The 16,092-nt window shown below is 36.4% G+C and overlaps 1 long non-coding RNA gene across 1 annotated transcript; it reads right to left on the bottom strand.

The window, feature by feature from the left end:
• Positions 1 to 453: 453 nt before the first annotated feature.
• On the bottom strand, positions 454 to 15,809 carry LOC121486365. Its single transcript, XR_005986613.1, has 3 exons — positions 15,675 to 15,809; positions 9,205 to 9,327; positions 454 to 2,678 (listed from the first exon to the last, which is right to left on the bottom strand). It is a non-coding gene; the product is annotated as an uncharacterized LOC121486365 (long non-coding RNA).
• Positions 15,810 to 16,092: the final 283 nt, after the last annotated feature.

The following is a 16,092-nucleotide window of genomic DNA, read 5'->3' as shown; positions in this document are numbered from 1 at the left end:
TGAGTGCCATTCTATTTGTTATTTAACATGAAGCTGAAGGCTTCTTGCTCAAGCTGTAAAGATGGGGAGTAAATGGAGAGCATTCTGTATCTATAGTTTACAGAATTGAAATACAGAAGTTGATATTTTTATGACTTTCATAATCTTTTCAAGTAAGTAGGATAGCCAGAGCCAAAGTGTTTTGAGTCCACTGTTACCTCCTGGACTTAATGTAAGATATGGAGAGAAAGGGAAAAGAAAGCTGAAATGATTGAAACTACCTAGGGATACATTTGCTAAACCCTTGCCCTGAGAAGCTGAAAAGTGCCAAAAGGTGACAGGCTACCTAATGCATGGGTACAGCATGATTCTTCAGACTGCAGATGCCTTCAAAACAAAGGATATCAAGGAAGTAGTGAGGTAACACTTACCTAAAAGGATTATCATTTCATTTCTTCATTTGTGTGAATATTGAAGTATGCTGAATATTTCTATACTAAAAAATATATATAACTTCTATATATTATATATATAATATTTTATAGCAAATTCTGAATTTGATTACAACAAGCATAAACACAAATGTAAATATAAGACAAGCACTGTTTAAGCTTTTCCACTTTGTCTCTCATTTACACCTACCTGATGAATAGGTGCAATAATTAGCTACATTTTTTATGTAATTAGGAAAAAAACAATAAGAAATCAGACCAAGAAATAATAAACTTTCCTGTAATTTTAAGCAATAGACTCTTACATACATGAGTAATTGATTTTAGACAAGACCATTAAAAAGGGAAAGGATAATCTTTTCAGCAAATGGCTCTGGAATAACTAGATATTCAAATGCAAAAGAATGAAACTAGACCTTTATTTCATACCACATACAAAAATTAACTCAAAATTATCAAAGCCCTAAATGCAATAATTAAAAATGTAAAACTCTTAGGAGAAAGTATAAAGGAAAATCTTTATGACACTGGACTTGGGAATGATTTATTGCATATGAAACCAAAAGCACAGACAACAGAAGAAAAATAGATTAAATTGAATTTCATCAAGATTAAAAAAATGTTTGTGCATCAGAGGACACTATCAAGATAGCGAAAACACAATCCACAGAATGGGAGACATGCGGCCATGTTTGAGGAATCCGGTGAGGCTATATCATTGGTTTATTGGGAAGAGAGGCTGGTCTAGGTCTAGTTAGGAAGGGCTTTGAACACCAGTCAAAGAGAAATAATGACTTGTAAATATACAACATTTCTAGGCCCACCTTTGCATGCCATGCTGTATTATTGTTCTCCAGAGAAATAAAACCAGAAGGAAAGTAGGAGGTATAGATCTTCACAAATACACACACACACATGCATACACATATACAACCTATTGGTTTTGTTTTATATATGGAGATAAACAGACACAGACACAAAGAGAGATAAAGAGGAGAGAAAAGAAAGATACTTATTATAAGTGATTTGCTCCCACAATTAGGAGGAAAGGCAAGTCACAAGATCTATAAGTTGGGTTGGCAAGCTGGAGGCCCAGGAAAGCCATATGACCAGAAAGAAAGGAAGCAGAAAACTTGTGAATACCCCTAAATCTTCCTACCATGAGTTCTGCACCCAATTCCATCATGTACGGGGAGTTTTCCCTCACCAACAAGCAATTCTCCATCACCAGCTGGGTGTCCTACAATTCAACTCAATTCTGACACTATTAATTTGGAGATAGCATCAGATCCCACAGGTTAAGGGCTCAATCCCACAAGACTGCCCCCACTTGAGATGCCAGTAGCAAGTCCAGGTTGTAGCCTATACTTCTGACCAACTGGCTATAAATCAGAGGTTCCTATAACCTCCTTCTTGGGTTTGATAAATTTGCTACAGTAGCTCCCAGAACTCAGGAAACCCATTCACTTACTCAATTACTGGTTTACTATAAAAGGATATAACTCAGGAAGGGCCAGATGGAAGAGATACATTCAACAAGATATGGGTAAAGGGCAAAGAATTTTCATGACCTCTCCAAGCCACTGTCACCAAATATGTTTATCAACCAGGAAGCTCTTCAAACACTTTTGTGTTTCTATGGAGGCTTCATCACATAGGCATAATTGATTAAATCATTGGCCATTGGCCCAGAGATCAGGGGAGTGGAACTGAAAGTCCTAACCCTCTAATCATATGATTGGTTCCTCTAGCAACCAGCTCCCATTCTTAGGTGCTTCCCAAAAGTCACTTCATTAACATGAAGAAGACATCTTGGTTGCTCTCATCCCTCCAGAAATTCCAAGAGTTTTCGAAGCTCTGTGCCAGAAATGAGGATGAAGACCAAATATATATTTATTGTTATAAAATCACAATATCTCAGCCACATATGTTAATAAATGTGTTACCCACCAAGGAAATATCTCTAAGCAGAGCAGTTGACCATAAGTGATAAAAAAAAAAAAAAAAAAGTCAGAGCCACAGAGATTGACAGAAAGCTGAATAGTAAGAGACCTTAAGCAACATCCAGTGACCCCCTCTGGAACAGGCACTACATCTTTCCTTATCATTTCTACAACATCATTTATAACAAAAATGAATGAGAAACCATGTCCACGACCATGGTGTTTTCTTCCCAGAACTGTGCCTTATGTCGTTGCCTGTGCCAGTCAGTCAGTGGTGGTTCCAAATTTCCTGTAAAGAAGCGGCCTAGAGGACAAAGACAATGCTGTGAGATTTGTCTTAAGACTGGATTTGCTTAGCAAGTTTGCCGTTTTTACTTAGAATCATGTTTATTTGAGATGGCTCCCGGTAGAGAGACTGCTGATGAATATCACAGGGAGATAAAAACCCTGTGAGTCCCCTCTTTATGCACTGTCCCCAGCCCGTGGCTATTGCAGGGAATCAAATAAATGTGTACTGCTCTGCCTCTTCAGACCAGAAGACATAAACTAGTAGCATTCTGGGGTGGCCATCCATTCTGGTTGGCCTGGGACTGGGTGATTTTTCAAGATGAAAAACAAGAACAGTGCCAGGCAAACCAAGATAGTTGATACCCAGCATATAGCCCTCAGACATATTCTATTTTGTCACTTGGTGTTTTATTTCCTTTTAAAATTTGAGTTGGAAACTTTAAAACTCAGGTTTCCTAAAGATATCCAGGTACATACTTCTTTTAACAATTCAGAAGATCTGGGCATTGGAACTATGTTGCTGCAGGGTGGCAAATAATCAGGGCCAAGTGGTGGCAGCTCTCTCTGGAATACATACACGTGCCTTTCGTGTCTTCACAGTTGCCACTCAGCTATTTTCATTCATTTATACTACCTACCTGGCCATGAGGCTGCACATTAGAAATATCTGAGTGGCCTATACAATCCCAACATTTAGTTGCACCTCATACCAATTATATAAGAATTTCTGAGGGCAAGACCCTATCATCTATGTACATACATCTTAATATATGTACATCTTACATAATTAAATGTATAATTCAGTGACATTACATACATTCACACTGTTGTGCAATCATCATCAGCCTCTATATGCAGAACTTTTTCATCATTACAAACATAAACTACTATACCCATTAAACAATAACTCCTCATTCTTCCTCCCTACCCAGCCTTTGGTAACCACCATCCTAGTTTCTTTCTTTCTCTAAATTTGTCTATTCTAGGTAGCTCATATTAAGTGAAATCATAAAATAATTGTCCTTTTGTGTTTGGCTCATTTCACTTCACTGAATGTTTTTCATGTTCATCCATGGTGTAACATATACCAGAATTTCCTTTCTTTTTAAGACTGAATATTATTTCATTGTATGTATATACCATATTTTATTTATCCATTCATCCATGGGTAGACATTTGGATTGTTTACATATTTGGACTATTGTGAATAATGCCACTATGGACATTGCTATATGAGTGTCTGTTTGAGTCCCTGCTTTCAATTATTTTGGATATGTACCAAGGAGTAGAATTGTTGGATCATATGATAATTCTACTTTTAATAGTATCCATATTTTTAAGTCCTATAGGTGATTCCAGTGTAAATACAAGGTTGTAAACTTCTGCGTTAGAGCTTGTAACCTCTCAAGAATCTTTACCTTCTCATTCCAATGTGGGGATGGGTGTGGCAGGCAAGGATCAAGTGGGCAGCTTAGCTGATTTAGCCACAAGACAATTAACAAAACTAAAAACAATTTTGAGTACACAGAACCTTTCTATCTTCTCAAAACTCAAGCTCTGAAAACAATTCTCTGCAGTCCTTTATTGGACATTTCTATCAGCCTTCGAGGAGAGCTATCTTCAAAGAATATTTTAAATTTCATTATATATACAGCTTTAAAATATTAATTCAATCTGTAGAATTTTATAAAAATGTACTGGATTGGAAAATGACACAAAAATAATATCCACTGGTTTTCTTTTATAATATCATCCAACTAAAGTGACACATTTTGGAGCAGCATAGTTATTAAAATGCAGCCTTATGCTGGTATGAATGTCACTTATTTTTAAAAGGAAAGTAATTTTACATGATTTTCTCTCTTATTTTTTGTCCTGATGATACTGAGAGATCTGTGATTCAGGGACTCCATCAAATGGTCTTGTTCTTTCTACCATGCTACTTTAAATGAAGACTGAAAGCTTTTAGAATCTTTCTTCCCAGGGGAATTTATGAAATGTCAAAACGGTCACATCAGCCACTTGGACTAGCCTGGGAATGAAGATTTAATTTGGTCATGGGAATAGCAGATAAATATTTCCTTGAAGTTCTTTCACCCTCCTGGTCTTTCTCCTCTGAAAACATTCCATCATGCTGTATCATTGTCCAAAATGGAACACTCACTGAACTGAACTCAATTTATCAGGGATATCATTTAGGGCTCTTAGTGTCCCAAGTGGAAGAAAACCAAACTTAAGAGACTTAACACGGAAGAGAGGTATGAGTTTGTATTATCTAAAAGAAATTGGATGGGCTTCAGATGAAGCTTGATCCAGAAGTTCAGACAATGCTATCAAGTTTTCAATTCCCCTTTGTCTCTCTGTACTATAATCCAGTGTTAGCTTCATCCTCAGGTGGCCATCCAGGTCTGGAGTCTCCAGTTATGCTATCAAAAGACCTGTACAGTTCTGTATTTCTCATGTTTATACCACATTGTCTGGAGTGAGCCATGAGGCTCCAGTAAAGCTAATAAGGGCCCATTTGTAAAGTTAGTAGAGGTACCAATCCCACTCAAATCATATGGCTGAGAATGGGAAAGAGCTGTTTTCCCATAGAAAATTCAGCATTCTGTTTCTGGGGCAAGGGAGCAAATCCATTATGAGCAGCAAAAAAACACGTGTCGATTATTCCAGGTGTGTTCTGATCAATGCAGAGCAACTATGCCTCTTACCTCCCTTGTTCTAGAACAGTGCTATCTAACAGAACTTTCTGCAATGATGGAAATGTTCTATATCAATGTTAATATAGTAGCCACCTAACCACACATGACTATTGAATACCTGAAATGTGGTTAATGTGACTGAGACATTGAGTTTCTTATATTGTTTAAATTAAACTTAATTTAATTTAAATAGCCATGCCTGGCTAGGGGCTGCTCTATTGTGCAGTGCAATTCTAGAAACTTTTATTTCCCTTAAAGCAACTGAAGATCACATTTGTATTTTTGGCAGGCACATAGTATTATTTATAGTACATAATGGAGCTTATTATCAACAAAATTCCATAGCTTTTTTTTCTATTTATGAGTCCACCGAGTCATGTCTTTGTCATTCTGTACATTTGCAATTAATAATTTAGACATAAATGAAAGATTTTATATTTATGCCAGATTGAATTATGGATGGGCATCCCCACCCTTAAAGAAATGTTTTATCCCGATTTTTTTTCCATGATATTATTTGGTCTACTAACCTCATGTTGATCTCTGTCATAAAGGGAATCTACCCTATGGTAGGGCTTTTTTTTTTTTTTAATCTGAGGATTATAAATGGCTTTCAAGAGTCTGCGACCCTTCTGAAATTACATGCAGATTTTTGTGTGCTGCCACTGTTGCTTCTGCTGCTCCTGCTTCTTTTTCTTTTTTGTTATTTAAAGAGTTTAATGCATTCTTTAAAGTTTCAAAGTTTAAAAATCAATAATCAAGAATTTGCATGTTTACACAAATTATTAAACCAAGGCAATTATTTGTGGCCTACTGTTAAAAAATGGCTTTTCAGATTAATACCAGTGTTTTCCCCAGACTCTGTCTCTAGTTCCTTAGGTCAGAAAAATAGTGATGGTTGTTTTGGGGACGGGGGGTGCTAGCTTTAGTTCCCCTGCTCTCTGCCAAGCTGCTGCCCACTATAAGGCAAAACCACAAAACTCAGAAACTTTAAGTTTTAACTCCAAAACTGACTTCCAAAATCTGCCAATTATTGTCCACTCTTCAGAGAACTTGGGTGGGTGATTTTGTATTTTGTCCATAGTTTATAGTGATTTATGTTAGAGGGTATTTCTTATAAATCATTATATATTATTCATTATCTTATTATGTCATTCTCATATACATGGTATGTAATTAACCAGACCTATATATACATTTAGAATTTTACCAGTTTTTTTTTGGCAGTGCAATCATTGCTATAGTGAACATCCTAATTTGTGCCTTTCTGAGAACATATTCAAGTAGATAATTAGAAGTAGAGTTTAAGTTATAGAGTAGGTACATTTAGATTGTAATACATGGTGGCTGGAAGTCTGGAAACATAAATAATATTTTATTATAAATAATATCATCATATCAATAAAACATTTGACATATATTAATATACATAATAAACATCCAAAATGTATCACATGCATCCAAAGTACCAAAATGTTTCCAGACAATGGTGGCCACCCAGTAGATACTACCAAAATGCTTTTTAAAATGTCTATGAGTGCTAAATACAGTGCCCTGGTATAAAGTAACTAAGGAAACCCTGACCTTTCTTTCTAGAAGATTCAAAGAAAGGCATTTCTATCTGTAGTATGTTAAAGATGGCCATCAAAAGCCATGATGCCAAAGCAACTGGAAGCACATGGATAATGTCAGGCACTTGGCTTCTTTGGTGCTACAGCTCTCATCTTAAAATGGGCTCAGAAAGTTAGGGTTGGCATCTCAGCTTTGCCTTGTCTCATGCTGTGAAGCCTTTGGGGAAACATTGTATTTGCACAACCCTGGAGCAAGGAAGTTTGCATAAATGAACAGTACAAGAGCAAGGTGATGAAAAGGAGTCTGATCTCAGCTCTCCACCCCCTAATGTATGCCAGCCCTGCTCTCAACAAATAGCAGACTTCCCAAAGAGCAAACGTTAAGGATTATTAAACCTTCATTTCTTAATTTCCATTTTGATTCAAAAATCACAGGAGGCTATGATCTTACTTTATGATTCCCTTTTTCCCATGCAGCTGGAATGGGGAATCTGACATTTATTAGCTGGTAAAAGTAGGGTTTTTCTTTATGGCATTAAATATTCTTTTTCATGATGGTGTTTTACTTTACAAATGGCAAATAGATTATGATGTGACCTGCGTAGAAATGTTTTCAAAGCAGGTTTGAGAATTCTGAAAAATTCTCCTTATTATGTAATGAGTTGAAATCCCACTATCTTATTTGACACACTCTGCCGGCATCACCCATCATATTGGCAAGAGAAAGTTAACTGAACGTGGGAAAAAACTTGGTGATTCTACTTCATATTTAGCAAAGTTGTTTTTCTAATGAATTCTAAGAACATACCAAAGATCCATGGCTATAAAACTTTTCCATATTCCTTTGCAATCAGGTGTTCATTTATGAAATACCTACTAAACATCCATGTTGTACTAATCATCAGTCCAAACTCTATGAGGAATACTAAAACATGAATATCCTTAGACCAGGTGACAGCAGGGTCCTAACTTAGTTTTTTGCCCAGTATGTGTTCAGATATCAGGCTTTTTGTGTAGGTCCAATTGATGGTATTAGCATATATTTTTTAAAAAAATACAGTTTCTACACTAACAGAGTTTACAGTCTAGGAGAGAAGGTAAATGTTAAATAAAAAATTACAAGTGTGTAAATTCACAGTGAAGTAAAAGTTCTAACCTTGCTTTATAACTTAAAACCAGTTGAACTCTTGTCCCCCCTCCATCAGACAGCCAGCATCTAGTTAGAATGAGTTCTTTGCTTTTCATTTCTCCCCTCTTTGTTTCATTCTTTCTCCTACTTATTTCAACATCCTTTACATGTACTATTTATTTCTGAAGTGCCTCCTATGCATCCAGCATTTTGTTACAGCAGGAAATGTCAATGGAAGCAAGATACAAAGTGAGAGAACTATGTCCACTGGTGCCCCCACCACTCCCCCCAGAGCACCTGATGGTCCAAGGGCAAGCTTTCCCTTCAGAGCTCCTGCATGGTGAGTATGCCTTTTCCTTCTCCGACTGATCAGATTCCTAAGAATGCCCAGGCTCATAAATCAGAGGGTTGTCCAATGGCAAACAATTTACTGGGACTTAGGGATAGCTGGACAGTATTTCCCAGGAATGAAGGTTGGCTAAATGGCCAGAGTTTATTAAGGCTCTCTGTACGCTGCTTAAGACAGAATTCAGTCAACTGCCTCGGGTGGCTTTCACTCAATCTTAACTTCCAAGAACCACAGAGATGAAGTAAATGAGCCACAGGAATAGGGATTTCTTCCAGGCTGGAGATATTACAATCCTTCTCTGAATATAAGAGTTCGCTTAAAAGGGCAGCATTCACTATTGAGGGGATAACTCCGAAGAGGTCCTGTGGTTATAATGGTTTTATGATTATTTTGGATCTCTGCAAAGACTCCTGTGTTTGGGTAACTGATTCCATGTTGGAGAGATCACACAAACATTCCTTAACATTAGTCTGTGGCTTTGTTAGACAGAATTAAAAGAGCTCTGTGTCCATTCTAGTCCCCAGTCATACCCCAAAGCTGTCATTCAGATGACTGTGGATTCTTTCAGAATTAAACTCTGGGTCTTCTGTATTTTTTTAAACTCATTTATGTAAAAAGTTTGAGGGGAGTCTACACTATATTGGAAAAAGAAGGTATCTAAATCAGATTGCTATCCTCCAAAACCCTCTATATAAAGAAGTGATATTTATTAGTTAAAATGCACACGCACATATAAATACATACAATCATACACATATACAAACAAAGAAATAAATTGGAAAAATACCCACCCCTTTTTTTCTACTGTCAATTGATCAGGAAATATTGCCCAGGCATCCATCCTTTATAGGCGAAGTCTATCTTGTATGTTGAAAATAAAAGCTTTTTAAGTCAGGTCACAGTCTTCTAAAAGCCTTTGGATGAAGAGATGAGATCTGTTAATTAAAATACCTAATACATACATATGTACATACACATATATACAGACAGGTTAGAAAAATATCAAGGATGATAAAAAGGAAAATATTCAACAAATATTTATGAAATAATAGGAGTATTCTAGTGCCAATATAGAGCTTTTTTGTAGTGAGGTAGAACGATAATAAGCAAGGAAATATATAATTTCAGGTAATAGAAAATTCTATAAAGAAAAAATAAAGCAGGATAGGTAAGGTAAAATTATGGAAGTAGTATTATATCTATGATGAATGTTGTCAGGAAAAAGGTGATATTTGATATTAGACCATGTGAAAATAAGTACAGGAAGTAGCCATGAATCCAGATCATTCAGTGACCTGCAGATCTGCAGATGACAGAAAAGACAGATTTTTATTCTAAGTGGGATAGAGGAGACATTTGGAGAGCCTTGGGCCTAGGACTGACATGATCTAAGATAAGAACAGACTGCAAAGGGATTAAGGGCTGAAGCAGGAAACAAGATAGAAGGCTAATGGTGGTGAGCATGGCATGAATGATGGCTTGGACTTGAGGTGGCAATGGAGATAATAAGAAGTGAACAAATGAGGGGATCCCTGGATGGCTCAGCGGTTTAGCGCCTGCCTTTGGCCCAGGGCGCGATCCTGGAGTCCCGGGATCGAGTCCCACGTCGGACTCCTGACATGGAGCCTGCTTCTCCCTCCTCCTGTGTCTCTGCCTCTCTCTCTCTCTCTCTCTCTCTCTCTCTCTCTGTCTATCACAAATAAATAAATAAATAAATCTTAAAAAAAAAAAAAGAAGTGAACAAATGATAAAGTCATTTTGAAGCCAGAATTAATAGAAATTGTCAAAAGATCAGAAGTGAGGTGTGAGAGAAGGAAAGAGGTTAAGGGTGACACTAGGGTTTCTGGGCTGAGCAGTTAGAAGAATCACTAGATGAAATAATTACAGAAAGTTTAGCTTGTTAAGAGGATGTTTTAATCTTAATGCAAAACCATATTTTTCCACTAGAATGGCTAAAATTCAAGACTGACAACACCAAATATTTGGGAGGGTGTAAAGCAATTAGAATTATTATGCATTGCTGATGGGAGTGTAGAATGGTATAATCACTTTGGAAATCACTCTAGTACTTTCTCATAAAGTTAAACTTACACCTACTCTGACCCAGAAATTTATTCATAGGTATATAACCAGAAGAAACAAAAACTTAAGCTTCAAAAAGATGCATATAAGAATGTTCATAGCAGCTTTCCCTATAATAGTCTTAGAATAGAAACAATCCAAATTTCCATTGATAGGAGAATAGAAACAGTATGTTATAATTATAAAATGTAGTATCATTCAGCAATTTAAAGGAATGAACCACTGCTACACATAGCAACATGGATAAATCTCCAAAACATTTTTCTGAGCAAAAGAATTTAAATACAAAATAATATATATTGGTTGGTTCCATTTAAATTAAGGTCTAGAGCAGGAAAAGCTAATTTATGATGATGACTAAAAAGAACATGTGCTTCTGGGCTTGTGAGATGGCAGGAGGTTTTTCTGAAATACAGCTTTCTGGAATGATAGAAATATTCTATATCCTGATAGGGATATGGTTTATATCAGTGAATGTATTTGTTAAAACTGGTCAAACAGTACAACTAGGCATACACTTCATTTCACTAAATGATTGTTATACCTCAACTAAAAAATGTTTACATAAAAAGAAAAAACCTTAAATAAATAATAAAATATTTAAAAAATAAAAATATACCCAATAATATATGCTACTTATGTATGAAAAAACACAAAACTTCATATATTTCTATCAATACAAATATGTATATGTATACAATTAAAAGTGGCATTTTTACATTAAAAAGAATCTGAGTAGCTTTTCCTGATAATAACCAACAATTGCATTATCTTGTTAAAATTTTATGACAGCCTTATGAAGTGATTTGCTTTATTTTCCCCACTTTGCACATAAAGCAACTATTAGAAAGTAACATGAGTTGGCCCACAGATATATTGACCAGTTGAGTTGGAACTTGAATCCATGTTCATAATTTCTCCAGTTTGTACCTTCAAATACTGAATTACATTTTCCTCCACAGCCAGGGCACAGGTACTCTCTAAGGAATCCTTGGTTTTCTCTAGAACTTCAAACAATCTCTCCACTTACTCCATCCTTGTTCTGTTCTGGGGCATCCAGTTTCCATCCTATCACCTTATACCTGGTTTCAACCTTCCTTCCCAGCTCCTACAGGTGGATGTTTCATTTACAATGTCTGCTTGGTCTTTGATTTTATGTTTAGATATTGTCTTTTGGCTCTCATTTGGACAAACACTCTGAGGCCCTCAGGTTATTGCTGCTCCTTCAGTGCAAAATACCACGTTCCCAGAACCTTCATCTAAATCCAGATTTTCCAGTCTGGGTCTTTGGATAATTCTTCTAACCTTGTAACTAAAACCTACTCCCATCCAATGTGGAAATGTTGAACAAGACTTCTTGCTGAATTTGTTTGATGAGCCTGGACATCTACCTCCTTTCCACCAAGAAACCCTAAATTATTTTTATTATCTCCATAGAATGGAGATAATTTTACTATTCACAAATAGAAAATTCAAATGTGTTGGATATGAGGACAATCTTTATCTACCAGAGTTTTAAAAGTCTGACTCAAAAATTCTGAAAATTCAACTACTTTATGTCTTCCAAAGTTCAAAAATGATTTCAAAAGTTAAGGCTAGATCAGGCAAGACAGCAAGAGAAATAAGTAATAGGTTAGAATGTAAAACAAACAACCTTTCAGCAAACTATGCCTTTTAACCCAGGGAAATCCTCTGATGCCTCACAGAACACAGGTCAATGTATCGGTCTTCCATTTTATTAAATTATTAGTATTAAAAAATAATTCTGAGCAAGCAACAAAACGTAGCACAGTGCTTTCTACAAATAAAACTTAATTTGCTATCTCAAGAGCTTCTGGCTTTTATCACCAAAGGTTGGAGTGTGATGTGTTCAGAAAGAAACTTTTTTTTATCTAGAGGAAACATGGCCAACATTAGTTCCAAATATTTTATTTCAAACATAAAGCATAAAACCAATACTAATAAACAACAGGCTCTTATGCCAACATCGGTGCATGTTTTTGTTATTGCATTATATTCTATGAGAGTTATTTTGCATAATTAAATAGAAAAAAAAAACCCTTGAACTTGGAATTATAAAACCGTCACCACAAACCAACAATTCCACTTGATGATGTGTATTAAGTCATTAAATTTATTGTAAAAAAAAAAAAAAAACAGAGAAAAAATCTTTTCCTTGTAAATCATTAAAAATTCATGAGGGTTGAAAGCAGAGCAAACAGCCCATACATTTGCTTAGGGAACTACTGCAGAAGAAGGCACTGCAATTCAGAACTGAAAAAGCTTTTCTTGAAATCAGAATGGCCTGTTATCAAAATGACTACCACGTGGGCTATCGGGAAGAAAGGACTTATAAATTCTGAGAATGTAAATGTTGGTCCCGCTATCCAGATAAAGAATGCTTGGGATGGGGATGGGGGATGGGCCGATCATTGTCTAAGGAGTCTCACAGTTGAACAGTTCAAAAGAATGAACTATCATGGGATTTGTGAAGGAAGGAGATCCAGAAAATACAAGCTGAGTTAGGACCTGGCTTCTGGACAAGAGTCAATCCCGTCTGCATCACATTCTCCAATAGCTGAGACAATGGTTTTGCAGCCAGTTATTTAGACATCAGAAATCATATCAGTTTATTCATTTGGAGGGTTATCACAACTCTTGTTACAATCTAGTCTGTCCAGCATTATGAATTTGCTCTAAAAAGTTTTTTCTTAAAGTGTTATAACTGGGAGGCATTCATGAAATGGGCAGAAGTAGAGAGAAAGGGATCCAAGTTGCCAGGAACAGATACCCATTCAAACTGGCTCAGATAAAAGTATATCTCTACTGAAGGGAAAGTCAAAGTTACCCAAAGATTGGAAACTGAGTTCAGTTAGACCACTTGGGATCTATTTTAGAAAGTGGAGCATAGTAGCTCTTCACTCTGCCTCTCATGGAGTCACATTGAACCTTTTGGGAGAAGGTAGAAGTACCTTTCTATTTACTTACCTGTTTTCTCTGGTGCTCACCGGATATCTGGTCTGTTTTTCTTAATCTGTGCCAACTTTCCAGTTAACTGATGGCTTTCCTCCCCTTTACTAATTTGTTTGTGGTGTTAGATGCCATGGCCTAATGGTGGCCCCAACTTTACATGACCTCCCATCTCACTGACTGCCTCTTTCACTTTGATTCTTTTTTTTTTTTTTTAAGGGAAGTTACTGATCTAGTTCAGGTTGCATATTTATTCCTGGTCTTATCAGTAATGGTCAGAGAAATTGGTCAGCTTCCCAACCATCAGGGTGGGGACAGATTCTCTGAAGAAGGGATGAGGACACAGCAAGCAAATTGACTAGAACATCCACAATCATACAAAGCTATAAGATTAGCCCTTAAATAGGTAGGAATTGAACCTACAGAACAGGGTTGTGGATATCACTTAAATAATTGCCATAGTTCTCCAATTCTAAAATGAATATATTTTTCACATTTTAACTTTTTTTTCAAATTGAGATGTAGATTGCAATCAATCTGTACATTTAATGCAGTATAATAGCTGCTATTAAATTGATGATGTATCATAAGTTCAAGTTTCTTCAAGAATTGAGGAAACATAGAAAGCATGATTCTACTGGCTCTTATTTTTTTCAAAAGCTAAAAATCAAATCTTTTCATATAAAATTACTATTAAGCACTGTCTCCCTAATTGTTCTGTATTTGTCTCATTTTCATTTGAAAGATGACAATTTCATCATTTCAACAGGTAATTCTCCAAGCCCATCATGTTATCCTGTCCTCTGATATTATGCCTAAATCATTTCTCTTTGGATTAACTCATTATTTCAATTAAAGTCCTTGATATACATCAAAGACGTGCCCTTATTTGTGACAGAGCCATAAAAAATGCGTTGCTTTAATTCCTTCTATAAATCATTTTCTCTACTCCATTCCCTTAATTATGTGCTGTTTTTCTCTGGAATCTTTCCAATGTCCAGGATCTTTTTTTTTAACCTAGAAGTGTTTCCAAAACTTAAGTAAGGAATGCCAATATAGTCTAACAAGACTCCCCTTCCTCTTTTGTGATGTTGCCTTACAAACAGTTCCTTTCCCCTTGCCAGATGATTCAATGTAGAAATAATTACTCTCTAGATTCATCCAGCATGCTTACTTGTAGGGCATTTGCCCACCAGTAAAGACTAGTCATTTTGGGTTATTTTTACACAGAAAACTAATCTCTTACTTTCTTTTCCAATGGAATTCCCCCTCCCCCCTTTTTTTTAAACACTTGAGTTATTTAGCCTGGGAGTTAGCAACAGTTGCTGCAAACTGGTGTCATCAGGTAGTGGAATGATAGATAGGACACAAACACAACTCCCCTCTAATGTAAATTTTAGTTCAGGTTGTGACATGGACAATAACCCATGGCTTTAGAAAAGGAGCTAATATCACTGGTCTAGTAAATGGTTTAAAAGACCAGCAGGGGGTCAGCCCAGGTGGCTCAGCAGTTTAACACTGCCTTCAGCCCAGGGTGTGATCCCGGAGACCCAGGCTCAAATCCTACATCAGGCTCCCTGCGTGGAGCCTGCTTCTCCCTCTACCTGTGTCTCTGCCTTTCTCTGTCTCTGTGTCTCTCATGAATAAATAAATAAATAAATAAATAAATAAATAAATAAATAAATAAATAAAATCTTAAAAAAAAAAAAAAGAAGACAAGCAGGGTTAGGCAATTCCTAATCATCCTTTAGCTCCAACATTATCATTTCTTAATGGCCTGGTTAATATTTTTCTGAGTGCTCATAGGCTCAAGATCACACTGAATCCTAGACCCATACCTGTAATACCACACCAACCCTGCATTCATTCCCATATTCTACATCTCTTCCTAAAGAGACTACCCAGGCTCTATCAAAGTCCCATTCCCCACCTAATATGCATCAGACTCACCTACACACACTCACATTTTGCTTTGGAAGTAAAACTTTATGGAACCCAGTCCTGTTCTGGAGATCAGCTCTTTATCATTTTTTTCCCTGGTGGATACACACACCAAAAAAGAAACGATGTCCTCATTTTTCACTCTGATAAGAAGATTGCACACTGCCTTCCCTTCTGATAACCTAAAGAATGAACTATTTGTCTGAAATGATTCACGCTATATTCCAATAATCTGGTTATAAAGCTGGTTAATACACCATAAACTTACCTTAATAGACCATGGCCTGCCCTTTGAATTCCTTTTTTTGTGTTTTTGTTTGAGTACATCCTTCCTTCAGGCCTAACCTCCTTAAAATGCAAAAGCCATACCTGGACTGAATAGTCATGAATATGTGACCTTCTGCTGGTTTTGATGTCTACAACCCCATTTATCTGGATTCTGGGGTCATTTTAGATCACAGTTCTGCTTGCTAAATAAGAAATTATTGCCAAAAATCGAGTAGGCATGATACCAACTCTAATCTCCTAGGAGACATACTCTCTTGACCTGCTGATTCATACAGTGTGTGTTAAGCTCAAATTACACGAGAAATCCCTTGCTGCCTTTTGTCAATAGTTATTTTTGCAAGGTCCTCATTACTTTCTAATTGACCAAATTTGTTTTCTTGATTTCTCTCATTAAAGAC

This window comes from Vulpes lagopus, chromosome 3 (genome assembly GCF_018345385.1).
Source record: "Vulpes lagopus strain Blue_001 chromosome 3, ASM1834538v1, whole genome shotgun sequence".
In the NCBI taxonomy this organism is placed as follows: Eukaryota; Metazoa; Chordata; class Mammalia; order Carnivora; family Canidae; genus Vulpes; species Vulpes lagopus.
The sequence above is the reverse complement of the archived record's forward strand: the minus strand, read 5'-3'. Positions and strand labels throughout refer to the sequence as shown.